The 27773-nt window shown below is 44.4% G+C and overlaps 1 long non-coding RNA gene and 1 other non-coding gene across 2 annotated transcripts in view; one reads left to right on the top strand and one right to left on the bottom strand.

The window, feature by feature from the left end:
• Positions 1-6142, bottom strand: part of LOC142071932 (uncharacterized) — a 61132-nt gene extending 54990 nt beyond the window's left edge. Inside the window, exons 1-2 of the long non-coding RNA XR_012668190.1 lie at positions 6064-6142; positions 4293-4376 (exon numbers count right to left, since the gene is read on the bottom strand). This is a non-coding gene — a long non-coding RNA (uncharacterized LOC142071932). The remainder of the gene's footprint in view (positions 1-4292; positions 4377-6063) is intronic.
• A 20179-nt stretch (positions 6143-26321) lies between these two features.
• On the top strand, positions 26322-26425 carry LOC125636308 (U6 spliceosomal RNA). Its single transcript, XR_007356546.2, has one exon. It is a non-coding gene; the product is annotated as a U6 spliceosomal RNA (small nuclear RNA).
• Positions 26426-27773: the final 1348 nt, after the last annotated feature.

Raw genomic sequence — 27773 nt, 5'->3', positions numbered from 1 at the left:
GCAATGGGATGACTGGGACCAGGTTGGGAAAGGGGCGGGGCCAGGTTGACATCAGCACTCCCAATTATGTGGAAATGATTAAGGAAATGATGATGACCTGCACTGTACAATTTATTGCTGGGTACTCCCAGATATTTTAAATGAATAAAGCGGTGGCCTAATTAAACCACGTCCACTGCCTCCTGTCTTTCGTCTGGGCTAGCTGAGTACCTGCTGAAAAATGAAGTCAAATCCATCTCTGAAATTAGGCCACTTATTTAGATGCCTAAATATGATTAAAGGTGATTAACTTAAGCATCCAAGTTAGAACATCTTGGAGTAGATTCTCTGTTGTCCCCAAAAGGGGAAAAATGCTCTGGAGAAGAGGAAAAAAAAGAGGAGGAAAGAAGAAAGAATGGACACCACATGGGGTATTTAAAAGAGGAAAAGACACAGAAAGAGGAGTTGACATTCATCTGCCACTGCAGATACAAAGGAGGAGAGAAACTTACCATCCACCCAAACAATATTGGAGGGTGATAGCAAACCAAGCCTCTCCTCAGATAACAGTTAAGGAAGAGGCAGAGTTTGCTGGTGGAAGACATAGGTGTATAAATGGGCATTGTAGTGTATGGTGGCGGCCTCATAACCATCTGGATTTCACAATGTTTATCAGTAGAGATCCCAGACTTTGGGTTCTGCTCATCACAGGTTTTATGTTTGCTACATAAACATATGACTGTGGGGTTTTCAGGCTCTTGTTTGCTTTTGCATCGCTTCTAAGAGTCATCAAGCTTTAATGCACTAGAGAGAAGAGCTTTAGGGTTAAATGGATTTTAAGTCTTCTAAAAGAGGGTGAATCTGTATGCACTGCCTCTAAATTATAACTAAGATAATTATATATAAATAATGTAAAATACACTAGAATGCACAATAAAGGTCCTCTGGCAGCTCAGACCCTCAGTTTATTTGAATTGTCTGTGGGAAATATTTTAAATGTTACTAATACCTGATTTTAAAATTCTTATTTTCTCTTTCCTTTTCTGCTTCCTTGTTCTCTCACCTTAACTTATCTCCTTGAACAAAACTTCAATAACATCCATTTTAAAATTTCCTGAGCAAAGGAATATAGTTACTGGTTGCTTATTGTATATTAGATATAATAAGTTCAACAGTAAAACAGCTGAATACACAGCTACTGATTTTGTTACCTTAAACAGTAGCACTGGGAGTGCCAACCCACTATAAAAAAAATTATTGCCTTTGTTTGAAAGGACAGGGTCGTTAATTCTCCTCTGAAAAGTGACTGTAAAAATGGCACCTTGGAGTGCCATGTTTATTGTCACTCAGTGACTCCATATCACATTAGCTCAGTTTGAAAGGACAGATAAACCCTTACATAGTGCAGGGGAATTTGAACTTTTGGCAGGAGGCACGATGAGCCCTCACCTGAGCTAACCTTTAAGGGCAAGGTGATTATACTGCAATAGAGATATGTCTCATTGATCCTGTGAAAGAGTGACATATAATTAGACTGAAGTGTAATTACTATGCCCTTGAAGCCTACTGCGAGAGCTGAGTTCCTCCTGCCAAAAAGTTCAAGTTCTCCTGCACTATGTCACAAACTGAATTGATCTAGGGTCATTGGGACATAACAAACAAGCAACTTTTATACAGTAATGTTTTCAAAGTAGAAGCACACTTTGATTACTCTGTGTTGATTGTCAGCCTTCAAATCCTCCCTTCACCACACTCTTGTCCAACTGCCAAACCCCAACTGCCTCAGAACCTTCCAGATCAAAAATATCGTCCCCTCTGCTCTAACAACTGTTTTCATGTCATTGCTTTAAAACAGGATCTCACACGTCATTTCAGAGCACCTTTGAAAATGAATTCATTAATGCCCTCCTTTGCCCATTTATCCCACAAACATCTCTACAGCTATTTTTCATGCTGCACCTTGCCAAGCCACTAGTTGCTACTCATTCAAATCCCTCCTGGAAACTCACTTCTGCCAGGATTCCCTCAATGTTAGTATTCATTCTCATGTCTTTCCTTACTTTACATATATCACATTAATAGATCTTCCTTCCTGCTAGTATTAATGTCCTCTTATAAGCCTATCTTATTGTAGTGCTGAAAAGTAGGTAGCAACTGTCTTGGGAGGCACTAATAGAGTTAATACTGTAGTTCTTACTATTTATTATTTTTATTCATCTATTTGTATTACGGGAGTGCTTAGAAGCCCCCACTGAGATCAGGACCCTATTGTACTAGGCTCTGTATACAGTAAAAGACAGCTCCTGCCTTGTAAAGCTTAAACTCTACAGACCAGACAGACAAAGAAAGAATTATCATTCCCAATTTACAGATGGGAAAGAATTAAAGGGCCTAATCCTACAACCATTGAAATCAGTGGCAAAACTTCCATTGACATAAATGGCACAGGGCCAGGACCTCAATGAATTGCCCAAAGTCACACAGGAAGTCTATGACAGAGCTGGGAATGGAACTGTGATGCTGGCAGGTCAGGTGTCAGCTCATGCCGAGGACCCCATGTCTCAATGGGACACCGACGGATGCATAGTTGGAATCTATCTGGTTCACTTGTGGGTTAATATTGATAGAATAGGTATTAGAATTATAAGAAAGTGTATAGTGTTTGGATGCTTGTGAATTGCTGCATGCATTAATCTTACTTGTAATATCTGTGTTCCAAAGTGTAATGTAATATTTGAGCAGTTGTATTGTAAGCTTCTGCAACTGTATATTATAAAAGGACTAAAGACTCTTAATGTTCTGCTCTCTGCCCCATGAAGATGAGTCAGGCAATTGGACTCCTCCCATCTGCTAAATTTGCAGCTCAGAGCATAGGCAGGAAGGGATTAAAAACCCCAAACCAAAGGAACTAAACATCTCTATGCTGCTCGTATTCATGCAGGGGGAGTGAGGGGAAGGGTGTTTCTAGGCATAAGCAAGAGATCCCCAGCTGCTCAGCCTGGGTTAGCCCTAAAGGTCAAATAGAGCTTGCTGATAAAAGAAGCCTATACTACCTTTTGAAACCTAAGACTGTAACTCATTCAGGTGTCTGGTTGCTTGCTTTAACCTTGCAAATAACTCTTTAATTTCCTTTTCCTATTTAATACATCTTCATATAGTTCACTATTGGATTGGCTGCAAGCATCTTTGGTGTAAGACCTAAAGTACAATTGACATGGAGTAAGTAACTGATCCTTTAGGATCAGGCATAACATGAATATTGTTGTGATTCTTGGTGTAAGGGGCCATCTATCACAGAGATACACTTGCAAGACAAGACAGACTGGCATACCTAAGGGGACGGTCTGTGACTCCATGTTAAAGCTGTTAAAGTGCCTAGAGGTTTACACTTGGTGCAGTTGGTTAGTGAAATCTAAGTTTAGAACTCACAACCAATTTGGGGTTTGTGCCCTGGTTTTTAACTGTCTGCCCTGAGGTTGGTACTCACGCTCTTGAACCACCATTGGGAGCATTACAAGAGCACACATGTCTCCTGAGCTCCAGTTCAGTGCCTTAATCAAAAGACCATTCTTCCTGTCTAGACACAAAAGTAGTGCTGACTCATCTTGGTCTCTCCCAGGTTATCAGTTACCAAGGACCTGATTTTCCTCTCACTAGTACCAGTGTAAATTCACCATCATCATCAAGGCAAATCCCAAAAGGATATAGCCTCCTTGCAGACAGGTGCCACCTGGATTGATCTCTAGCTAGGTCCTTAAAATGGTCTGGCTGGATGTCAGTATAGGTTCAGCATTAGCATCTTATCATGCCACTAGAACTTTTGGTGACTATACGATTGCTAGCCTTGTAGCAGCTTTTCTCAATGAATTTGCTTAGTAATTCGTTGGTCTTCCATCCTGATAGCATGTCTGTACTTAGAAAGCCGCCAAAACAAAACCAGTGCTGATGGAGACAATTGCTGGGTTTGGCTACAAATATCCTCATTGCTGATTTTATCCTGCCATTTAATATGGAGCAACTGATGACGACAAAGAGAACTGAAAATGTCAATCCACCATGCTTCAACATTCCTTGGCACCCATGCTGCACTGCTGTAAAGCTGGTCTACCAGTGGTTCTATAGATCACAGCTTTGTGGTAAGTTCAATGTCACAGCATCTTCACAGAGGCTGCTGAAGGCCCTGGAACATGGCAGCAGAGCTGTTGCTAGATGAGCAGCCTATGTAATTTAGGTATAACTAAATTGAAGTCAATGGAATTACACTGGTGTAGGATTGGTGTAAATAAGAAGAGATTCAGGCTCAAACCATTTACCTCTGTTGCAACCACACAGGGCATTGGTGGTACCTCTGAGTCCCGCGGGGTGGATGCACATAGTATGCTGGAGAGCAGCTGCCCCTGAGGTCAAAGAGGATGCAAATTTTAAATTGCCAAATCAATAATATTATCCAGGTGTAATCACAGTAGCTAAACATGAATTAATTTAAGAAAATCTTAGAGCCTATGTTATGCAGGAGGTCAGACAGGTTATCACAGTGGTCCGTTCTGGCCTTACAATCTGGGAGTTTTCTACAGATGATTTAACCAGTGATTACTGGCAAATTATGATGCTCTTAATGATAGAGGAAAAAATGACTGTAACAGCCACACCAGCAGCAGGGGAGTTGCCTCTGTACACTTTTCAAGTAACAAACAGATTGGTTGTTTCGTTTAAAGAACCTGGGCCTGTTGTCATTATTCAGAGGATTGTGCATGTTTATGCAAGTCCAACAATAAATAGATTAATCAGAAATGTAACACTAGTTACATAAAGTAGTTATATTGATAATGTATATAAATATACACACACGCACACAGACTCATAAAATAGGGCTGGCTTTTGGTTACTCCATGCAGAGGCAGAAGAGGAAGAGACGCCACTCCCTAATTATTTGCATGTGGGACAGCCAGAATGCTGATGCTTGCATTCCCTGAATACAACAAGGAGAGGGGTGTGTATTAGCATCGCCAGAGGCACTCCACAGGAAGTACCTATGGGATACAGGTGTGGCTGGGGCCTTACCCGTCCTGCATACCAGCTGGCAGCTTCAGACTGGTACTGGAGGGAACACCTGCAGCACCTCTGAAAAGAGTTAAAAGCTGCATCCAAGCACACTCCTCCCGGTATCCCCTGAGAGATATTCTTCCAGCCTCAGCATTTCATAGGCAGAATGCTTCTGGCAGCTGCTGCATGTGAAGCGACCCCTGCCTGACTGACGGGGTGGGGGGGGGAAACGAGGGCAGCCGGCTTCAGCAGTGTTACTGAGCATGCTCAGTACAAGCCAAGGAGCAAATCTGGGGGGTGGGGGCAACCCTGTCTACCCCCCTCACTTTCGCGTCCCTACAAGGCTGCATCCATGACAGCCCCTCAAATCATTGTAACCCATGTACTGTTACTGGTGTGTCACAGAGAAACCTGGAAGAGAAACCTATGCCAGAAAACTAAGGAAATGAGCATTAGGCTGGAGAGGAATAGTTAAGGAACTATTATCACTTTACCCCTGGTGGAGTTCCCAGAGCAGGGCCGTCCTTAGGCGCACGCAGCTGCGTAGGGCACCATGAAATTTCGGGCACCAAACTGCCCCAAATTTCATGGTGCCCTAGGCAGCTCCGTGCTGCAGACGCGGCGCCGGGAGCAGCAGCAGCAGCTGCGACAGCCAGCCCTGTCCCTCGGCCGGCCCCTCCGCGGGCTGCGCCCACTGCAAGGGGCAGGGCCGTCCCTGGGGGGTGTGGGGCTGCCGGTCAACTCCCTGCGCCCTGCCTCTTACCCTTCCGCCCTGCTCCGCCCCCATTCCACCTCTTCCCGCAGCGACCCCGCACCCGCCGGCAGGGGTGGAAGCGGAGCAGCCCGGCCCCAGCCCGCTCGACTCTCCCAGCCGCGGCCGCTTCCCTGCCCGTGGCCGGTGAGTGCGGGGAGGTTGGGGAAAGGATCGGCAGGAAGCAGAGCAACGCGGCACCAGCAGAGTCGCTCGGGAGGCTGGGGAAACGTTCCCCCCCGCCCCGAGCGACACTGCTGGGGCCAGTTTCCCCCCCGTCCCGGACTCACCGGCAGCGGCGGGAAGCGGAGCGCCGTGGCTGGGAGCTGGCGGAGTAGAGCTGGCTGGGGCCGGGCTGCTCCACTTTCCGCCGGTGGGGGGGGGATCCCTTCCACCAAACCCCCTCCCCCGAGCGACACGGCTGGGGCTGGGGCGAGGGAAGTGGAGCGGGCTGGTCCCGACCCCCCGCTAATCCCTCTGGCCACTCTGGGCCTATGGGGCCCCCAAAAGTGCCCCCCCCACAGCTGCCTCCCAGACCCTTTAGGGGGGTCCTGGGGCCCCACACAGTCCCCCAGGGGGGCTGTGTAGGGCACCCAAATCGCTAGGGACAGCCCTGTCCCGGAGCTCTATAAATTTCTGGAGATATCACAGATATTGCCACAATACCCGTGAAGAAAGGCAGAATCAAAAGGCAACTATATGTACTTTGCTTCTGCAGTGCAGTTACCAATCACAGTGCAATGAACAATGAGTTCAAGAGTTTAGCAGGCTTGGACATGGAGTTGCCATATATTTATAATAATGAGAACATCTACTGTTCCATTACAGAGAATTTTTTAAAAAGTTTGGAAGAATATAAATTGTCATGCTTCATGGTATAAGAAAGCCTGTGAAGAAATTTGTTTTATGGGCAGGTTATCCCGTAATTGTCCACTTTGAAGATCTTGCACCTTTCTCTGAACCATTTGGCGCTGGCTGATGTTGGAGAGAGAGGATAGTGAAGTAGATGAGCTCCTGCCTTGAGCCTGCCTGACAATTCCTATGTGCCACATTTTTGGCTGGGGATGGAGAATTAGAAATTAGGTATCTGATTCTGATTTCACTTACTAACATTTTATAAAGGCATAACTCTATTGACTTAAATGGCATTATTACTGATTTACACTATTGCACATGAGATCAGAATAAAGTCTTAGATGTCATAGGCGCCAACTTTCCCCGGCACCAGTGGGTGCTCGCGCCTTCCCCACCCGCATTCCAACCCCTTCCTCAAAGTCTTCACCCCAACTCCACCCCTCCCTGCCCCTATTGGACCCCTTCCCCAAATCCCCATCCCAGCCCCACCTCTTCTCTGAGTGTGCTGCATTCCCCCTCCCCTCCCTCCCAACACTTGCCGTGCAAAACAGCTGTTTCGCGGTGGAAGCACTGGGAGCTAGGGGGAGAAGTGGAGCCTGGCACGCTCAGGGGTGGAGGAGGAGCAGAGGCAGAGGTGAGCTGGGGCGAGGCAGGGAGCTGCCAGTGGGTGCAGAGCACCCACCAATATTTCCCCATGAGTGTTCCAGCCCCGGAGCACCCATGGAGTCGGTGCCTATGCTAGATGTGGTCCCCTACATGAAATGAGTTTGGTTATCTCAGGGCAGTTCCCAGTGAAGAAGTGTTTATTTCACAAATACCATTCCAACACGCTCGGCAATCGGCATTCATTGGCAACGTTGAAGGCAGTGTCAGCCAGGAGGCAAGGGTTTAAATGATCATTTAGTATAACCTACTTTCTTTCCCTGCAAGTGGTCAATCCAGGTCAGCACTGAGACACATTTGTGTGGCATCAGGGGGATGCTATCTATAATTCTGTGGCTAAACAAGATTTCAGCCTCTTGTCTGGCACCTTTCATTACCTTAAATTCACACATTTTTTTAAAGAACATGGTTGATGTAGGAAATCCAGCCAGGTCAGTGTCAAATCCAGGTGCATTAATCTGTAAGGCCTTGTCTACACTGCAGAGTTTTGGTGATAAAAGTAATGTCGACACTCAAAAAGAGCTATAATAAAAATCAGTATTGCATGTTCACACTACCTCCTTCTATCAGCAGAGCACATCCACCCTTGGGGCCCTAGCATCGGCAGTGTGAGCAGTGCACTGTGGGTGAGTACCTATCCCACAGTCCAGCTCGACACCTTCTGCTGCTAGGTCTTCTGGGAAAGCTGAGCGGATTGTGCCACATCTTGGGACCAAGCTCAATGTCCCATGATGCATTGCTTTCTGTCCCAGCAGTCTACGGGCTTCCAGCTTTCTTTTGTGGCATTTTTCAATGGCCCTCATTTTCTGTACACCCCAGCATCTTTGTGAGAAGGGATGGATCCCGCACTGCTCTCCTATGCTCTGATAATTGTCAAGAAGACATCGCGGATGGCAGTGCAGTTAATCACAAAGTTCCTAACTGAAAAAGACTCCCAGTTGCCTAACATGCTGTATGATATGGATAGGAGCAACTTCAGATTGCTTTTGGCATTCACAGAACAGCTGCATAGGGTAGACCGTTGCTTCTGGGGTTGAGAAACAAGCACTGAATGGTGGGATCGTATCATCATGCAGGTACGGGATGATGAAAAGTGGCTACAGAACTTTTGGATGTGGAAAGCCACCTTCCTGGAACTTTGTGCAGAGCTTGCCCCACCACTATGGTGCAAGGAGACCAGAATGAGAGCTGTCCTATCGGTAGAGAAGTGCGTGGCAAGTGCTGTGTGAAAGCTGGCAACTTCAGACTGCTACCATGATTCAATTTGGACTCGGAAAGTTGACCACTGGGGCTGCATTAATGCAAGTGTGCAGGGCAATTAATTGCATCCTGCTATGAAGGACTGTGACTCTGGGAAATGTGTGTGAAGTAGTGGACAGCTTTGCAGAAATGGGTTTCCCTAACTGTGGAGGGGCAATAGATGGTACACATATTCCAATTTTGCCACCAGATCACCTTGCGACAGAGTACATCAATATGAAGGGGTATTTCTCCATGGTATTGATGGTGCTTGTGGATCACCATGGGTGTTTTTCTGATATCAACACAGGGTAGTCCGAGAAGGTGCATGACTTCCGGAACAGTGGACTGCATAGAAAGCTGCAAGCCAGGACTTTCTTTCCAGACCAGAAGATTACAGTGGGGGATGTTGAAATGCCTATAGTGATCCTGGGAAACCTGGCATATCCCTTACAGTCAAGGCTATTAAACCTTACACGGGAAACCTGGCCAGCAGTAAGGAATGGTTCAACAACAGAATGAGTAGGTGCCGGATGTAGAATGTGCCTTTGGCAGATTAAAGGCACGCTGGTGATGCCTTTATGGCAGGTTAGACCTCAATGAGGATAATATTCCCACGGTCATAGCCGCATGTTGTACATTGCATAATCTTTGTGAAGCTAAGGGTGAAAGGTTTGCTCAGGGGTGGAGTGTTGAGGCAGACCATTTGGCTGCTGATTTTGAGCAGCCAGATATTAGAGCTATCAGAGGAGCCTGGAGGGGGGCAATTTGAATCAGGGAGGCTTTGAGGCAACACTTTGAAAATGAGAACCAGTAATGTATATCTCTGTGATTGGTGCTGCAATGTTACATTACATGTAGTTTTGTTAGGAAGCAATGGTGACAACTGGGGCCTTACATTCCAGTAAGCAAATGATTAAACTGCCTGTGTATGTATTGGTAGTGCCGCTATCTGAATTTGTAGGAAACAAATAAAGATGAGTTACCATTCAAAAACTTTGTTTTTATTGCACAAGAAACAACACCTCCACACAACACACACAAACATGCTTGGTGGGAAAGGAGGTACCAGGGAAGTACAGACTTTCACAGCTGTGTATAGGTCCAGCTGTCATTTTGAAAGTTGTCCGAGGGGGTGTAGTAAAGGGGAAACCGAGAAGTCCTGGAAAGTGGAAAGGACTGTGTGGGAATGGAAAAGAGTTGGGAGGCCATGGAAAAGAGTTCTGAATGTGCTGCGGGGGCGGGCACGCATCTGCTCAGTCTGCAGCATTATTAAGGACTTCAGCATCTGCGTTTGCTCCTCCATGACTTTAATCATCCTCTCAGTAGCATCCTTAACAAAGTCCTGATTTTCTTTTCTGTCCTGCCTTTTGGCTTCCCTCCACTCCTTGCATTCCCTTTTCTCTGCATTGGAGAAGTTCAGTACCTCCTGGAACACATCTTCTTTACTCTGTCTTTGGCACTTTCTTATCTGGCAGAGACGCTAGGCTGGTGTCCCTCAAGGCTAAATCTGCCGAAGCAGGAGGAACAATGCACAGAAGCATGATTGTTAAGTTCATGCACAGCACTGAAACATTTCAGTAAAATACACCTCTGGTAACATAGCAATCACTTTCTCACTGACCCTTGGCAAGCACACATCTCAGTGAACACTCAAAGCATGGTGAGTGTTAGCTGGGGCAGGAGGACCCTCTACACAGGGAAAAGAGCACTCACTCTGCAAGGGTTGCAGTACAGCCGACTAGGGAAAAAATTGTAAAATTCTCCCACACTTTTCCATAGGTGGGGGTTATTCTAGCAGATATCTCACTGCTAAGGGTAAACAGGGAAGTGAGGGTACATCTACTACACACTTGTGGCTTCCGCCCTGGTCCCTATGCTGTTTGCCTGTGTGACACTTTGGTCCCTGCACAAGTGATTGCCGAATGGCACGGGAAAGTTTCCTACAATGGGGGAAGAAATAAAGCAGCTCTGCCAAGGAACCTTCGGCAAAGGATTACCGAGTACCTCCGGGAAACTTTCCTGGAGATCTCTCTGGAGGATTCCCGTGAGATCTCGGTGTGCATCAACACCCTGTTCCGCTGTACTGATTAGCTACACAGGGAATGTCCAACACACAGAAATACAGCCAGCCTTGTACATTTCTATACCCTGAACCCACCTCCACACTACACAAACCACAGCCACTAACCAGGCATCTCCTCTCCTGCTTCTTGCTCACCGAAGCGCAACTGCTGAGACTGACTAGACACCTCCCAAGTGGTGAACAGTTCCTGGCTGCCTGCCCCACCAGGCGACCCTGCCAGGAGCTCCACATCGTCATCTAACTCCACCTCTTCATCAATGACTTCATCCTCTGGGTTAGGTCCTCTTTCCGCTTCCTCCAGGCCCACCAAAGTATCCATGGGGCTCTTGGCAATGGAGGTGGGGTCGCCACTGAGGATAGCATCCAGCTCCCTATAGAACCAGCAGGTCTCAGGTGCAGCACAGGGGCGATGGTTTGCCTCCCTCACCTTATGGTACGCCTGCTTTAGCTCCTTTATCTTCGCTCTGCACTGCAGCGTGTCTCAATCATAGCCCTTTTTGCACAAGCCTTGAGATATGTGCCTGTAAGTATCACAATTCCTATGGCTCAAGCACAGCTGGGACTGCACAGACTCCTCTCCCCATATACTGAACAGATCCAGCAGCTCCGCAGTTGTCCAAGTGAGAGAGCGTCTGCTGCGATAACCTGCCGTGGTCACCTGGGAAGATGCAATGAGACGTCTCCACGCTGAGCAAACAGGGCTTCTAATGGGGAGCAGTGGATTATTGTTTACCTGGCTGCGGGACAGGGGAGTTCAAACTGCTGACCAGATGAATATTGTGGGACACCACCTGGAGGCCAATTAAAGCAACAAAATCAAGCATGGTGTCTACACTGGCACTTTGTCGACAAAAATTTTGTGCAAAAAGCCTTATGTCTCTTGTTGGGGTGGTTTTATTTTGTTGCCAAAACGCCATTTTTGTCACCAAAAGTCGCATCACAGTGTGTGTGCATTCACTGTTTTGTCGACAAAAGCTGCCTTTTGCCAATAAAACTTTGTAGTGTAGACAAGGCCTAAACATTGCCTCCCTCAATAGGAATAGTACAGAAGACAACTAGTCAATTGGGTAAATTTATTTAAAGGTCCACATCTCTCTCATTGATGTCCATGGGAGTTTCTCCATATCTGGGTACAGTATCAGGCCCTATGTTATGGTTGGTGTGACGAAGTGGGACTGTTCTTAATGTTTCCTCTGAATAGTGTGGGGGTGCCTCAGTTTCCCCTAGGCAGTTCTTAAGTATCTAGGGGGTGGGGTAAGGGTGTATGATCATTGCAGAGCCCTAGAGGGCATGTGTGTGCAGGAGTCTGGACACAGAGAATGGCCGACACCCTGTTTCCTGGCAACTGATGACCTGGGCCCTTCCCCCCCTGCAAGGTGAGAGCTGAAGGGTTGGAGAACAAAGGAATCAGGTGACCACCTGGCCCGGGAAAGGAACAAAGCCCAGAGGAGGAGGGGCTGGAGGGGGTTTTCAGTTTGGGGCTGGCTGGGACATGGAGTGAAGTGCAGACGTGGTTGTCTGGCTCACTGCCCCCCAAAATGGACCCAGCTGAGGGGTCCCGTTCTCTGCACCTGCAAGCTCTGTTTTAGACCATGTTCCTGTCGTCTAATAAACCTTTTGTTTTACTGGCTGGCTGAGAGTCACGTCTGACTGCGAAGTTGGGGTGCAGGACCCTCTGGCTTCCCCAGGAGCCCCGCCTGAGCGGACTCGCTGTGGGAAGCGCACGGAGGGGCAGAGGATGCTGAATGCTCCGAGGTCAGACCCAGGAAGGTGGAAGCTGTGTGAGCTGCGTGTCCTGAAGACAGGCTGCTCACAGAAAGGCGACTGCCCCAGAGTCCTGACTGGCTTCATGGGGAGCAGTTCCAGAGCATCGCCCAGGGACTCCGTGACAGTTGGCTATAGAACATGCTTTACCAGAAGGTGGAGTCAGCCCTGCCTCCAACTTTCCCTCCAGCAAGAAATCCAACCTGGGATTAAATCATCCCTTCCTGTCAAACTCTGACGCTGGGCTGGAAGCCAAGGGTAGGTGTGGTATTAGTCAGATTTACATTTCCAAAAATATCATTTGTACAAAAAGAAAAGGAGGACTTGTGGCATCTTAGAGACTAACCAATTTATTTGAGCATAAGCTTTTGTGAGCTACAGCTTATGCTCAAATAAATTGGTTAGTCTCTAAGGTGCCACAAGTCCTCCTTTTCTTTTTGCGAATACAGACTAACACAGCTGTTACTCTGAAACCTGTCATTTGTACAAAGACTCCCGGGCACAGTTATAGATTTACATGAAATACAAATATCAAAAAGACATTTAATAAACAGAAATAGAACCTTTACATTTAGACCCAAATAACAAAAGCTAGTAACAGCTCAAAAAGTCTTGTAACAAAACATGTCACATGTTTTCACATCAGATTTACTTTAGTTGTTATTTTGTTATTTACCATTTCTTGTGATTTTCTTAACATTGACATTTTGGATTAAGTTACATTTTAAAAAAATTAACTGAGTAAAATTTCAACACACAGGATGGGTGAGAAGGCAGGCCACTTCTTGAGAAGTGCTGAGCACTTGTGTGGTGTTTAGATGTTGCTTGTAATTATTAGAATTGGGAGCATTGGCTGTTGGGAGTCTGAAAGGACAGGAAACAGGAAGGATGGGGGAGGAGTTGAGAGGCTGGGAGAAAGCTACAGAGGGTGCAGCAACAGCTTGGTAAAGAGGTTTCCACTTTGAAAATAAAGTCCTGTTGAAGCTTGTTAGTACCTTGCCTGGTTGATACAAGATTTTGGCAATAAGGATGGGATCTTCTGCCTCTGAACCCACTTGCACCCTTTCTGCAAAGCCCAGATAAGCCTCCAATTGCTTTTACTACCTGGATCCATATGTTGGAGACTTATCTGCTTGCAATCAGTGCTACAGAGATTTCTGAAGTAAGAAAGCGTGCTCTGCTAATCCACTGCCTTGGAGCAGAAGGGCAGTGTATATTTTACACTTTTCCCCTTGCAGATGATCAATATGAGACGGCACTCACTGCATTAAAGAATTTTTTTGTGCCAAAAGTGAATGTAGTACCTAATCACTATAGATTTTGCTGGCGTGAGCAGAAACCAGGGGAAACTATAATGCAGTATATTGCTTCCCTGAGGAGTCTGATTGTAACTTGTGACTTTGGGAATATGGCAGATGAGATTATTAGAGACCAGCTCATTGAGAAAACAACCATGCTTCATGTAAGAGAACGCTTACTTCTAGAACCACAATTTACACTAGAAAAAACAATAACCATTGCTACTCAGATTGAGTCAGCTACAGCTGAAGCCAAAATAATGAGCATGGATACAGGAGGCACAGTCCAGGCTGTGACTCCTTTGCAGAAAAGTTCACTACCGCTGCAGACACACAATTGCAAGAGGAAAACTAATGAAAAACCACCGAATCAGCAAATTCAAAATACAGTAAAAGCATGTTTTTGCTGTGGATCCCCACAACACCTTGCAAGTTACACACGATGTCCAGCAAAAGTAGCTCAGTGCAATCATTGCAAAAAGATTGGGCATTTTGCTAATGTATGTCACAGTAGCCAGTTCAATCAACAGATGCATGCAGTTACAATATCAGATGTTACTGTGCTGAGCATGGACAAAATCACTACTGCACATATTCCAGAACAGATAAAGTGCACTGTAAATGTTTCCGCCATACCCTCAGGCAAACCACACTGTATTCAGCTAATGTTGGACACTGGCTCAGCAATATCTATACTACCTGATTCCATCTATCTGCATTACTTTAAAGATGTGTCTCTTACTGAACCCAGGCTTCACTTGGTGTGCTATTTCAAAAACCATATTCCAGTACATGGCTGCCTGCCAGTAACAGTTACTTTTGGTGATTGCTGTGTAACTGCAGAGTTCTACATTGTCCACAAAGACACTCCTATCCTTGGCAGAGATTTATTGGCTGCTTTAAATCTCAGGGTAGTTAATGGACAAATTGATCTTCCTCAGCAAAGTACTCTTACGGTACACACCCCAGTTTCAGCTGGGAGCCAACACTAGGTTGAGGGAAAACTCGGCTGTGCTTATGGGTTTCTGCATAAAGTTAAAATGCGGAATAATGTGGTGCCTGTATGACAAAAATTACGTTGCTTACCATTTTCAGTCAGGAAAGCTGTTTCAGAGGAACTTAGAAAACTTGTTCAAAAGGACATTATTGAAGAGATGGACTCCTCGGAATGGGTTTCACCTATAGTAGTGACGCAGAAGAAGAGTGGAGGCATTCCCCTTTGTGTGGACGTAAGGGAGCCAAATAAAGCTATTGTGATTGACAGCCATCCTCTTCCTCACACAGAAGTATTTGCAGAACTCCATGGAGCAAAGATGTTTTGTACTCTTGATTTGCAGAGCGCATACCAACAGGTTATGTTGCATGAAGATAGCAGAGACCTCACAGCATTTATTACACATGAGGGACTACTTTGTTTTAAACGTGTTCCATACGATCTCGCATCTGCCCCAAGTGCCTTTCAAAAAATGATGTAATTGATTCTGAAGAATCAACATGGAGTTCAGTGCTATCTGGATGATATTATCGTGTTTGGAAATACTGCTGAGGAGCATGACAATAACCTGCAGTCTGTACTAAACTGCATCAGCAAAACAGGCCTCCAGCTCAATAGGTCCAAATGCAAATTTAGACTAACTGAAATCTCCTTTCTGGGGCATACAATTTCACAGGCTGGACTAAAACCTGATCCAGATCATATCCTGGCAATTTCAAATGCTCCTCCTCCAACAGATTTGTAAATCTTACGTTCCTTCTTGGGTCTTACCTCCTGGTATTATGCTTCTGTCATTGAACCATTACGGGAATCACTACGGAGAAGTTCAACCTTAGTGTGGACAACGCACGCACAAGCTAGTTTCAAAACGGTGAAAGACTTGATTGTACATAGTCCAGTACTTGCACTATTCACTCCTGCATTGCCCACAATTGTAACTGCTGATGCTTCTGATTATGGACTTGGGGCTGTTCTCACACAACTGCATGATGACAACACAGAGAGGACTGTTGCATTTGCTTCAAGGACACTAAGTAATGCTGAGAGAAAATATTCTACAATTGAAAAAGAAGCACTTGCTTGTGTCTGGGCTACTGAAAAATGGAGAACTTACCTGTGGGGCCGCACGTTCAAGTTCGCAAAAAGAAAAGGAGTACTTGTGGCACCTTAGAGACTAACCAATTTATTTGAGCATGAGCTTTCGTGAGCCACAGCTCACTTCATCAGATGTGTACCGTGGAAACTGCAGCAGACTTTATATACACACAGAGAATATGAAACAATACCTCCTCCCACCCCACTGTCCTGCTGGTAATAGCTTATCTAAAGTGATCAGCAGGTGGGCCATTTCCAGCACAAATCCAGGTTTTCTCACCCTCCACCCCCCCACACAAATTCACTCTCCTGCTGGTGCTAGCCCATCCAAAGTGACAACTCTTTACATAATCAAGTCGGGCTATTTCCTGCATAGATCCAGGTTTTCTCACTTCCCCCCCACCCCCAAACACACACAAACTCACTCTCCTGCTGGTAATAGCTCATCTAAACTGACCACTCTCCAAGTTTAAATCCAAGTTAAACCAGAATATCTGGGGGGGGGGAGGAAAAAACAAGAGGAAACAGGCTACCTTGCATAATGACTTAGCCACTCCCAGTCTCTATTTAAGCCTAAATTAATAGTATCCAATTTGCAAATGAATTCCAATTCAGCAGTTTCTCGCTGGAGTCTGGATTTGAAGTTTTTTTGTTTTAAGATAGCGACCTTCATGTCTGTGATTGCGTGACCAGAGAGATTGAAGTGTTCTCAGACCACAGCCCTTTGACGACATTGCTCACCACGAAAGGACTGGGAAGAGCAGGATATCTTATTGCTCGATGGTCTGCAAGACTACACTCTTTCAATTATGAACTGGAATGTAAGCCTGAAAACCAAAACGTGGTCGCTGATTGCCTTTCTCGCCTGCCTTTGCCTTCAGCAGATGGTCCACCGGAGGATGAAGGTGTAGTGGTTGTGCTTATTACAAGAACTCTCATTGCAGTTACAAGAGAACAATTTCAAGCTGCTTGTTCAGCATGTCCAATTCAACAAAAACTATGGGAATTTCTGACAAAGAGATGGCCCAGTCACCCTAAAAACCTTGATCCTGTTTTGCTGCCTTATTTTAGAGTTCGGGATGAACTTTCTTTGTTTGATGGCTGTGTGCTACGAGGTACACACCGGCTCCTTGTGCCAGAAGAATTACAGTCAAAACTCATACACCTGGCACACAATACTCATCAAGGAATTGTCCGAACTAAACAACGACTACAGGATCTGTATTGGTGGCCAGGGATGGACTCTCAAACTGAAGCACTCATAAAATCCTGTGTCACTTGGCAAATGCATGATAAGACAGCAGTGACATGTACCCCTCCATTACAGCCTGTTCCTCTTCCTGAATCTGCATGGGAAAAAGTGGTGATTGACATTGTGGGACCCTTTGATACTGCTCCAATTGACTGCCGTTATGCCATCACTTCAATAGACTATTTCAGTAAATGGCCTGAGGTAGCGTTTACATTGCAAATCTCTTCTGCTACAGTAATTAAGCTCTTCTCTTCAGTTCTGAGCAGGGAAGGTAACCCCAAAGAACTGGTTTCAGATAATGGTAGTCAATTTACTTCCCTGGAGTTTGAAACTTTTCTAGCACAGAGGAGCATTTTACACAGAAGGTCATCCCTATATTACCCTCAAGCCAATGGGGAAATCGAATGGTTTAACAGAAGTTTGAAAGAGAGTTTGCAAATGGCTAAACTGGAAGGGCGATTGTGGATACCCTTCACTACTGATTTCTTGCAAGCATACTGGGCTACACGACATGCCACAATGCAAAGATCACCCGCAGAGTTGCTGCATGGGAAACAGATGAATACTAAACTGAACATTGCTGGATTGTTAAAGGCACGACCTGATGCCCCAAACGAGGATGATGTGAGAAAAACAGTTGAACAGAACCAAGCAACGTCTAAGGCTTTCACAGACAAGCAGCAGGGTGCTAAGGAACCAAAGTTTGAGTGTGGTTCCTTTGTTAGAATACGAAAACCTGGAATTTTACGCAAAGGGGACCATAAATTCACAGCTCCTCTTAAAATCATAGAGAAGAAGGGACCTTACACCTATCGACTTTCTGATGGGTGGGTATGGAATGCTTCTTATCTTGCACCTGCCTATGCACCAAGAGGAGATTATGCCAACACCCAGTCTGCGTTGTATGACTTCACCGTAGTACCAACAGAACAAGACATTGCCCTGGAACCGGTGCTCGAGAGATGGCCTGTCAGACCCAGACAACCACCTGTCTGGACTAGAGACTATGTTATGTAGTATCTACAGTGTTTTCAGTGTAATATTTCTGCCAACAATATAGTGTCTTGTTTCATATTTGTTCCTGTGGTTAGAACAATAATGTTTATTTTAATTGGGAGAGCTTCTTAAGAGAGGAGGGAATGTGGTTTTCAGATGTTGCTTGTAATTATTAGAATTGGGAGCACTGGCTGTTGGGAGTCTGAAATAACAGGAAACAGGAAGGATGGGGGAGGAGTTGAGAGGCTGGGAGAAAGCTACAGAGGGTGCAGCAGCAGCTTGGTAAAGAGGTTTCCACTTTGAAAATAAAGTCCTGTTGAAGCTTGTTAGTACCTTGCGTGGTTGATACAACAACTTGCAATGCGCATTATGTTAAATGGGAGGTCATAAACCTCAATCCAGAAAAACAGGTAAGCACATGCTAAATTTTACACACGTGAGTAGTCCTATTGCCTTAGTGATAGCTCCTTTTAGGATTGATCCATAGGTGATTAGATGCTGCTGTCAACAGAGAGTATTTTATACAACTAGGGATGTCAGAGAGCAAGATTAAATTCACAGAAACATTTGAAGGAAATTTCAATAGGATGCAACAGATTACAAGCAGTTGACACTCCAGTGAATCTTGTTGGAGATCTGACTTGAACTAATTAACAGCAAGAAACCGAGAGTACACTAGGACAAAATCACAAAATGATCTGAGAAGGAATGGAACCTTTCTATTATTTAGCCAACCCAAATACAAAAGTAATCAGGAAACTGAGGCGGATGGAATGCCGTCCTAAACTGAATCAGTTAATAGCATCAAAAGGGTGGAAAACTGAGGAAAGTAAAATCATAAAAGACAGGAGAGCTGAATTCAGAATTTTGTAAATTTTCAAAAGAGCCGTGCTCCTGTCCAGTCAGCTCAGCATCAGTCAAATGTGTTAGCAAATTTGGATTGGTTTGGCTATGTGATGAAAAAGTAAATAACTTGGTCTTAATATATCAGCATCTGAGGACATAGACAGAAGAGCTAGGCCACTTGATGACTGTGTTCTTCTGGTTTACATACAGAATTTCAAGCTTTTCATGTTGGGCAATAAGTGTGTGACGCTTTATGTTGGCATATGTAAGACACTCACACAGTATGTGTTATGGGTTTATTGGGATGTTTTTTGGGGGGGGGGGGCTTGCACATTTTATCAGTGTTTTTTCTTTGTGTTTTGTTTTTCAAGGCTGGCAAAAAGTTACAGTGACATTGCTGGCTGTGCGTTTATCCCACCTGGCCACTTTGTGGTGTGTTGCCTCAGGGATTGAGGGCATTCAGTATCTCACAGAATCAGGCCCTAAGTGGAGCATTCAGTACATACACACGGGCTTACCTCAGTTTTCTTTTGAAGTTGGCCTTTATAGTCTGTACTACCGGTACCTAAACACTAAATGACTTAAAGAGAATATGTGGCACTTTTTGTGTCACAAGGATGAGAAGCCAGGATTTACTATTAATGCTAGAATTTGGCTAATATACAATTGCAGCCAGGATGTTGGGCCCCAATTTTGCAAGCTGCTCCACATGAGCTGAACCTGCATAGAAAATAAGGGTGAAATCATGGCCCCAGTGAAGCAATGGCAAAACTCCCATCGACTTAAAGGGCCAGGATTTCACGCTAAGATTCCATTTGCGTGTAAGGACCTCTCTGCATGGAACAGTTTGCAGTGGCAAAACCTTAGTAGCTACATATGGCATCCTACCACGCTCCTCCTCACCTGCAATACCAATCCAGCCACCCCCTTTGCTTCCTTTTCCCACTCCCACCTCCATGTGCACCTATGCATGGCATATCCTCCTTAACACTGTCTTCCAGGCCCCAGATCACTAACCAGTTGAACAATCCAGATGTGTACATACCTTAAGCACACAATCATATGATTGTAACCCTTGTCCTATTTCACTACATTTATTTACTACCCTCACTTGTTTTCACATCTAATGTTCATCAGTATCCTCCTTGGACAGGAAAGACATCTCTCTACATGAAGCTGTGAAGGACCCAACATGATTTTGGTCACTCAGACAATAAATAAAGGAGAAAATAATTCTGCTGCTGAAGGAAACTGGAACTCTTGCATGTTCACTGATCTAGTTTTTCGCATGTGTTAAATTTAAGAAAAATCAAAACATCCTATCTACTTTTTCTTGAGATTGTCTAAGAAAACCATCATTTTGCCCAACAAGGTCTACAGGTAAAAAAAATTGTTTTGATTTATTTTATTTTGCATATGTGAAAATCCATTTACATAGATGGAAATGCATAACAGGATCCAAACGAAGATGGGAAACCGAGCCTCTAGAAGACATCACAAGTAACTGGGGAGGTTGGGGTGGGGGGTAGACTAGAATTATCATTCCCTATGGCAATAAATGGACTGCATTGTGATAAACAGGTTCTAAAACAATCCAGAAGAGGTTTGGGCAAACAAGTACAGAATGCCAGATTGTTTGGATGTGGTCAAGTCAACAATCTCAAAAATAAATAACAGTTGCAATCTCAGGAGTAGTAACAGCAACCATATATTCCTGGTCAACCAGAGTATCTATGAAAGTATTAACAGACTTGTATGAATTCAAACAAATCAGGAATAGAGGGGTTTTTAATAGTTATTTTATTTCTCAGCAATAGGCATTTTCAAGCAATGTTTGAGGTGCAGACTGACACAATTATTGGAGCAAAATCCTGGTTTAAAAATGGCATCATAGAACAATTATTATTTGACTATATAGAACATAGTGGTTCCATCCCAAAAGAGCAGAACAGGGGTAACTGGTCACAGAATGTGGTGTCATCTCTCTATTGCTGGGTGACTTAAAAGATTTTTCAGAGCTTCTTATTGCAAGTCGCATTGTACTTTACCATACAAAAAAATATCTACTACAGTTGCCATTTCATCCCATTGAACTTACTTTTTTCTTTTAAAGAGATATGAGTTTGTGAGCCCTGTATAGGATCAAAACACATCCCTCTCCTATTATTAATAAACAAATGAACAACAAGACAAAGTAAAGTCCAGCCCAAGTCTTCTCCCCATGCTTGGTTGTTCCTAGGGTTCCTACTTCCTAGCTCAGGCCTGCCCAGCTCACCCCATAGATATTCTCTGCCTCAGATCCAATGTCCTTCCATCAGGCCAGCCCAACTCCAAAGCCTGTTATTTCTCTTTTCCTTCCCTTCAACCAAAGAGCCTTCCTTCCTTCCAAACTTGATTTTGCTGGCAGTTGCCATGGAATGGGGCCAGCTTTTTTCCCCATCTGTAGGAGAAAGTATTGAAAATATAGTTGCCTTGTATTCTTCACATCCTGTAAACACTTCATATGTCTATATATAGCACTGAACACAAAACTAATTACATAAGAGATCTTTATTACCTTTTCCACAAAGCAACTAAATATTTTCTTACTCCAGTTTCAGTTGGTTTAAACAAGTTAACTATATTGTTAATTGAATCATAGAATCATAGAATATCAGGGTTGGAAGGGACCCCAGAAGGTCATCTAGTCCAACCCCCTGCTCGAAGCAGGACCAATTCCCAGTTAAAACATCCCAGCCAGGGCTTTGTCAAGCCTGACCTTAAAAACCTCTAAGGAAGGAGATTCTACCACCTCCCTAGGTAACGCATTTCAGTGTTTCACCACCCTCCTAGTGAAAAAATTTTTCCTAATATCCAATCTAAACCTCCCCCACTGCAACTTGAGACCATTACTCCTCGTTCTGTCATCTGCTACCATTGAGAACAGTCTAGAGCCATCCTCTTTGGAACCCCCTTTCAGGTAGTTGAAAGCAGCTATCACATCCCCCCTCATTCTTCTCTTCTGCAGACTAAACAATCCCAGCTCCCTCAGCCTTTCCTCATAAGTCATGTGTTCTAGACCCCTAATCATTTTTGTTGCCCTTCGCTGGACTCTCTCCAATTTATCCACATCCTTGTAGTGTGGGGCCCAAAACTGGACCCAGTACTCCAGATGAGGCCTCACCAATGTCGAATAGAGGGGAACGATCACGTCCCTCAATCTGCTCGCTATGCCCCTACTTATACATCCCAAAATGCCATTGGCCTTCTTGGCAACAAGGGCACACTGCTGACTCATATGCAGCTTCTCATCCACTGTCACCCTAGGTCCTTTTCCGCAGAACTGCTGCCTAGCCATTCGGCCCCTAGTCTGTAGCGGTGCATTGGATTCTTCCGTCCTAAGTGCAGGACCCTGCACTTATCCTTATTGAACCTCATCAGATTTCTTTTGGCCCAATCCTCCAATTTGTCTAGGTCCTTCTGTATCCTATCCCTGCCCTCCAGCGTATCTACCACTCCTCCCAGTTTAGTATCATCCGCAAATTTGCTGAGAGTGCAATCTACACCATCCTCCAGATCATTTATGAAGATATTGAACAAAACCGGCCCCAGGACCGACCCCTGGGGCACTCCACTTGACACCGGCTGCCAACTAGACATGGAGCCATTGATCACTACCCGTTGAGCCCGACAATCTAGCCAGCTTTCTACCCACCTTATAGTGCATTCATCCAGCCCATACTTCCTTAACTTGCTGACAAGAATACTGTGGGAGACCGTGTCAAAATCTTTGCTAAAGTCAAGAAACAATACATCCACTGCTTTCCCTTCATCCACAGAACCAGTAATCTCATCATAAAAGGCAATTAGATTAGTCAGCATGACCTTCCCTTGGTGAATCCATGCTGGCTGTTCCTGATCACTTTCCTCTCATGCAAGTGCTTCAGGATTGATTCTTTGAGGACCTGCTCCATGATTTTTCCAGGGACTGAGGTGAGGCTGACTGGCCTGTAGTTCCCAGGATCCTCCTTCTTCCCTTTTTTAAAGATTGGCACTACATTAGCCTTTTTCCAGTCATCCGGGACTTCCCCCGTTCACCACGAGTTTTCAAAGATAATGGCCAATGGCTCTGCAATCACAGCCGCCCATTTTATTAGTTCTTTGTGCTACCTGCCAACCTTTCACTTTTCTTATTTTGATCATTGATAAAAAAAATTCTCTCTTTTTTTATAGCTAGCATAGAAAAGTGTAACATGTAAGGCTGTTATCCTGAAAAGACTTACACATGTGCTTAACTTAACATACTGTGAGTAGTTCCACTGACTTCATTGGGACTACTCACAGGGCTCACAGTTTAGCACATGCTCAAGTCTTTGCAGGATTCATGCTGCAAGTTCTCAGCACAGACAGAATAGATTAAAATATGTGGTGCTTGTCAATAGATACAATATTTTTGTATGACTATAATATCTGCCCTGTATCTATATACAGTACTAATACAAAACATAACAAACCTGCATAGTTATGCCAGCTCTCAAAGCAATGGCTATTGCTGAAATGCATTTCTACTTCACTGAAGTATTTCCTATTGCATTATTATTCAATAGGATCTTGGCAGAATTAAAGGTGTTTTGATGTCACACCTAGCAATCAGTTCAGGAGCTTAGTAGCTGAGCAACAACTCCATTTATATTATGGACACGATAAATATAAGTGAGAACTTTTCAAACAGAAATGTTTAGTTATTAAGGGAGTAAAAATTGTTACACTACAGTAGTTTGCTGCTCATTCTCCTCAGTTACTGTACCAAGGTCAGGCTTCCCCAGAACATGTAGAGTCGGACAACAATTCAGCAAAGCATTAAGGGCTCAATTCTGCTTACTGTGAGGTCAATGGCAAAAGTCTCACTGACTTTAATTGTGTAGGATCAGACTTTTTCAATGGGAGTGTGCTGAGGTGTCTGCCACACACAAGCCCTGGCGGGGTTAAGGTCGTTAGCTGGGTCAAGTAACTCCCCACGCTTCACCTGGAGGAGGAGCCAGGAAGCAGTGATTAATTAAACGAGGCTCAGTTGGACAGGAACAGCAGGAGCTAAGCCCCAGAGCAGCCAGGAGGAGGCTACCCTAGCAACGAGTGGACCCTGTGACAGGGAGTTAGGTGCCTACATACCTTTGAGGATCTGGGCTTATGTACTTTGCTGAATCAGGGCCTAAAACTCCATGTTGCAAATGGAAGACCTGCATCGCTACAGTACATGCTTGCTCTTCTGGGAAGAAATAAACTGCCATAGCTCCATTAGCTACAACAATTTACACCAGCTGAGAGTCTGCCCCAAGGTTGCTCTTTGTTCAGTGATGCTTAGGACAGCCTTTCCTAGCTTCTAACACACATGCCTTTAATTTAAAAAAAATCCATCTTACTCACTGCACCTAGTCTTGTGGGATCCTGATGCATTAAAAATGGAAAGTTGCTTTATAGCCTGATCCAAAGGAAAGACCCCCCTTGCTTTCAATGGGAATTGGATCAGGACCCTACAGAGTAGTGGGTAGCGCAGTGCAGATGATTTACTTACATCTTTACAAGGAAAAAAAAACAAAGCTGTCAGGATTTTATTGGCATCTCTGCATGAAGAACCAAACACATCAGCTGGAGAGAGCCCCTTAATGATTTACTGCCTGTGAAGTCTTCAGAAAGAGCATTAACTTACAATGATTACTTGCTTACTGCCACCATGTGCTAACTACAGTTGCTGAATTTATGGGAGATACTTATCTTCGCTAGTAGAGAGCAAGTCAAGGAAGTAGCACAATTGCGACAAGACCTCTGGGATGTTGCATGGCTTTGAAATAGAATGGTGTAAAATGTTTTGGCAACAAAAATGGATAGCTTGTTTGACAATGTAGGGAATCTGTCTATGTACAGTTTATGAACTCTGTTTGATACTGGGGACTCTTTATGTTTGTCTGTGTCCGACTGCAAACTCCATTTGGATTGCAAGTCTTGGCTTTGCCTTCCTGTTGCCTTTTTACTTTTATCTTGGACTAAAATTGTATGGTGGTGCAAGGCAAACCTTTAAGGTAATTAAACTTTGATAATTGTCCACTTAAATGAAGCACAAGGAAATGGCTACAACCAAGGGCTAGCCTGTTATTCATGTCTGAACGGTAGGGGAGTGGTAACAAGCAGCGGATCACCTGGTGGGCAACTTTGATCTCCTGTCAAGATTGAATGGGGGGGGGGTCACCTGACAAAGGGGGCTGGAGCTTACAAAAGAAAAAGGCTCTCACCAGCTAGGGAGAGGGAGACAAGTCTTCACTCTACTCAGTTCCATGTTCCAGAGGAGAAGCCATGGGCTGGGGGAGTGGAAGGATTGTGATTTCCTTAGAGGTTTCTTCCTTGAGCCCAAAGAATGCTAAAGAGTGATTAAGAAACTAAGGCAAGGTAATGTGTACAGGTGTGTTTATTATTTAGTCTAGATCTGTATATTTCCTGTGCTAGTTAAAGAAAAGAGTGATGGGGGGAACCCTTACAAAGCCTGTGTGTCTGTTTGCTTCCAGTGTCACATTTGAGTGAAAAAGGAATGGTAAATCTAGAGCATCCACGAGGTTAGCGATCTGGAAAAGGGTATGCTTACACTGCCTTTCAACCCCCATTTCTGTGAAGGAATAACAGACAGAGCACTTGTGCCAGGGAAGCCAAGGAGAGACACAGTGCTGCTGCCTACTCAGACTAAGGGAAGCTTAAGAACATACTGGTCCAGCATGCAATGCCCAAATATAATAGTCTGGTGTTACGAATTATACCTGACAGGTCACGCACACAAACTGTTACGAATTATTCCTGACAGGTCACGCACACAAACTGTTACGAATTATACCTGATAGGTCACGCACAGTTCAAGTCTAGGCTGAGGCACACGAACAAAGTCCACAACTGCAGAGTTCCCAAAGATACTAAGTTTATTACACTCGAGCGTGGTGCCCCCCCTGCTAGTCAGGAGGGGACCCCGAATGCAGGTTATACAGAGATTATATACCTTTTAGCAAAGCACGTTGCCCTCGTGCATCGGAAACCTTAGCCAATAGACAAACCCTTCCCTTATCTACCACCTATCCCTGCTAGGTACATTCCCTGTGCTAAACCATTACTGCAACTACACAACATGGTCCTAAAGCAATGCACCAGTAGCCTTTCTTATCAGGATGGGAGGCTCACATCAAGTCCAGGAAGCAGGGAGTTAGGAACAGACAAATAACAGAAACCAGGAGTTGAGACAGGCTGGAAACAAGGGGGAGGGTTTTCACAGGAATGCAGTATCTAAGGAACACTCCTCCTGGTGCACGATGTGCTTGCTTTTAGACAGTGGTGGGCCCCAAACCAAAATGGAGTCACATATGCTAACTTTTCCTTAACACTGGTGAGTGTTCAGGCAGGGGAGCTCTACCAGACCTATGTGTGACACATTAGAACAGAGAAATGCCTTGCATCGGCAGCACATATTCTAAAATTTGGCACGGTACAGAGAAGATTAGCAAGCCCCCTGCACAAGGATGACATGCAAATTCGTGAAGCGTTCAATAACCGGCAGGTACAGCCAAGTGCATATTTTAAAACTCACAGCACTAGTTAAAAAGGCTCATACCAATCTCACACGCAAAAGCAAACACCAAACGCAAAATGTTTTACGGGTCCTTTCCAAATGATCAGTCATACAACAATAGGGAGGCATTTGGACAAAGTACTGGCAGCACCTTGCTTGAAACACAAAAGCAGTTCACTCCAGTTTAGTTTAGGATTTAGACTGTTTTACTGTATCTTTAGAGATGGGCCTAATTGAAAACTTCAGATATAGATCTGAGCTTCCCCAAGCTACGTAGGTGTTTGGATTTGGGGTGTGGGCCTGTCGCTCCTGCCAAACATTCTGAATTGCAGCACCATCAAGCATTTTCCTATCTCAGAGACTCTTCAGTGCTGCTGAAGCCACATGCACAGATCAAAGATGAAACTTTGGAGCTCAATCAGTTCTATTTAACTGACTGAAATGCAATAGAATGCAAGTGCCAAAATCTCATCCCTTCCTTATCTCAAAATCTCATGAGGTAATTAAAAAATTGGCCGTGTTATTCATCAAATTTTGAAAGCTATTATTTGGTATTCAAGAGAGTATCAAAAAGTTCTACTTGTCACATCTAGTTAAAACGTCATCTAATTAGCTGGACAACCCAATTACTACAAATCCAGTGTGTTTATCTGCTCCATTTTTATGAGCCAACAGAACATTTGTTCACTGTGTCTATTCTATTTGTGAACATATTTTATATTTGTGAACACATTTTATGCACATGAATCCAGATTGTGAACCTTCATTTGCATTGAATGGTGCCTTATTTTGTAAGTAGTCCCACTTATTTCAGTAGAAATACTTGCATAATAAGGTAAAATGCAAAAGACAGAAAAACACCAACCTCACATTTGCAATTTTCTGTTCCAGTCTCATAGCTACTTGGGAAAATATTTGTATCATCTGTGACAATATGAGGGGTTTGTAGATGAAGCCAATGGAATTGTTCCACTAAAATATCATAGGTTGACAAATTTGCCAGCAAGAAGATATTTTTAGTTTCTATATTTCATATAGCAGCCACAGAAGAGAAATCTTTTCCTTAGCTGCTGCTGCATTGTTTTGGGGTTTTTGTTTTGTTTTGTTGTTGAAAGGCTGCTTGGCTTTAAAATCAAGTCCCAGAGCCATGTTGGGTAATAAAATCATTTGGGCATAATTAAAATTATGCCATGGGTTTAAAATTTGTGAGAAAATTCCTTCTATGTCTTGCTAATCTTTGTAAAATCTGTATATAATTTTCCACCTAGCCACCCCAACAGGCTTTCCTATCTCAAATGTTATTCTGTCTTTTGGTCTTTGCCACCCATCCATC

This window comes from Caretta caretta, chromosome 4 (genome assembly GCF_965140235.1).
Source record: "Caretta caretta isolate rCarCar2 chromosome 4, rCarCar1.hap1, whole genome shotgun sequence".
NCBI lineage: Eukaryota > Metazoa > Chordata > Testudines > Cheloniidae > Caretta > Caretta caretta.
Note: the sequence above shows the minus strand (reverse complement) of the source record. Positions and strands in the feature narration are given on the sequence as shown.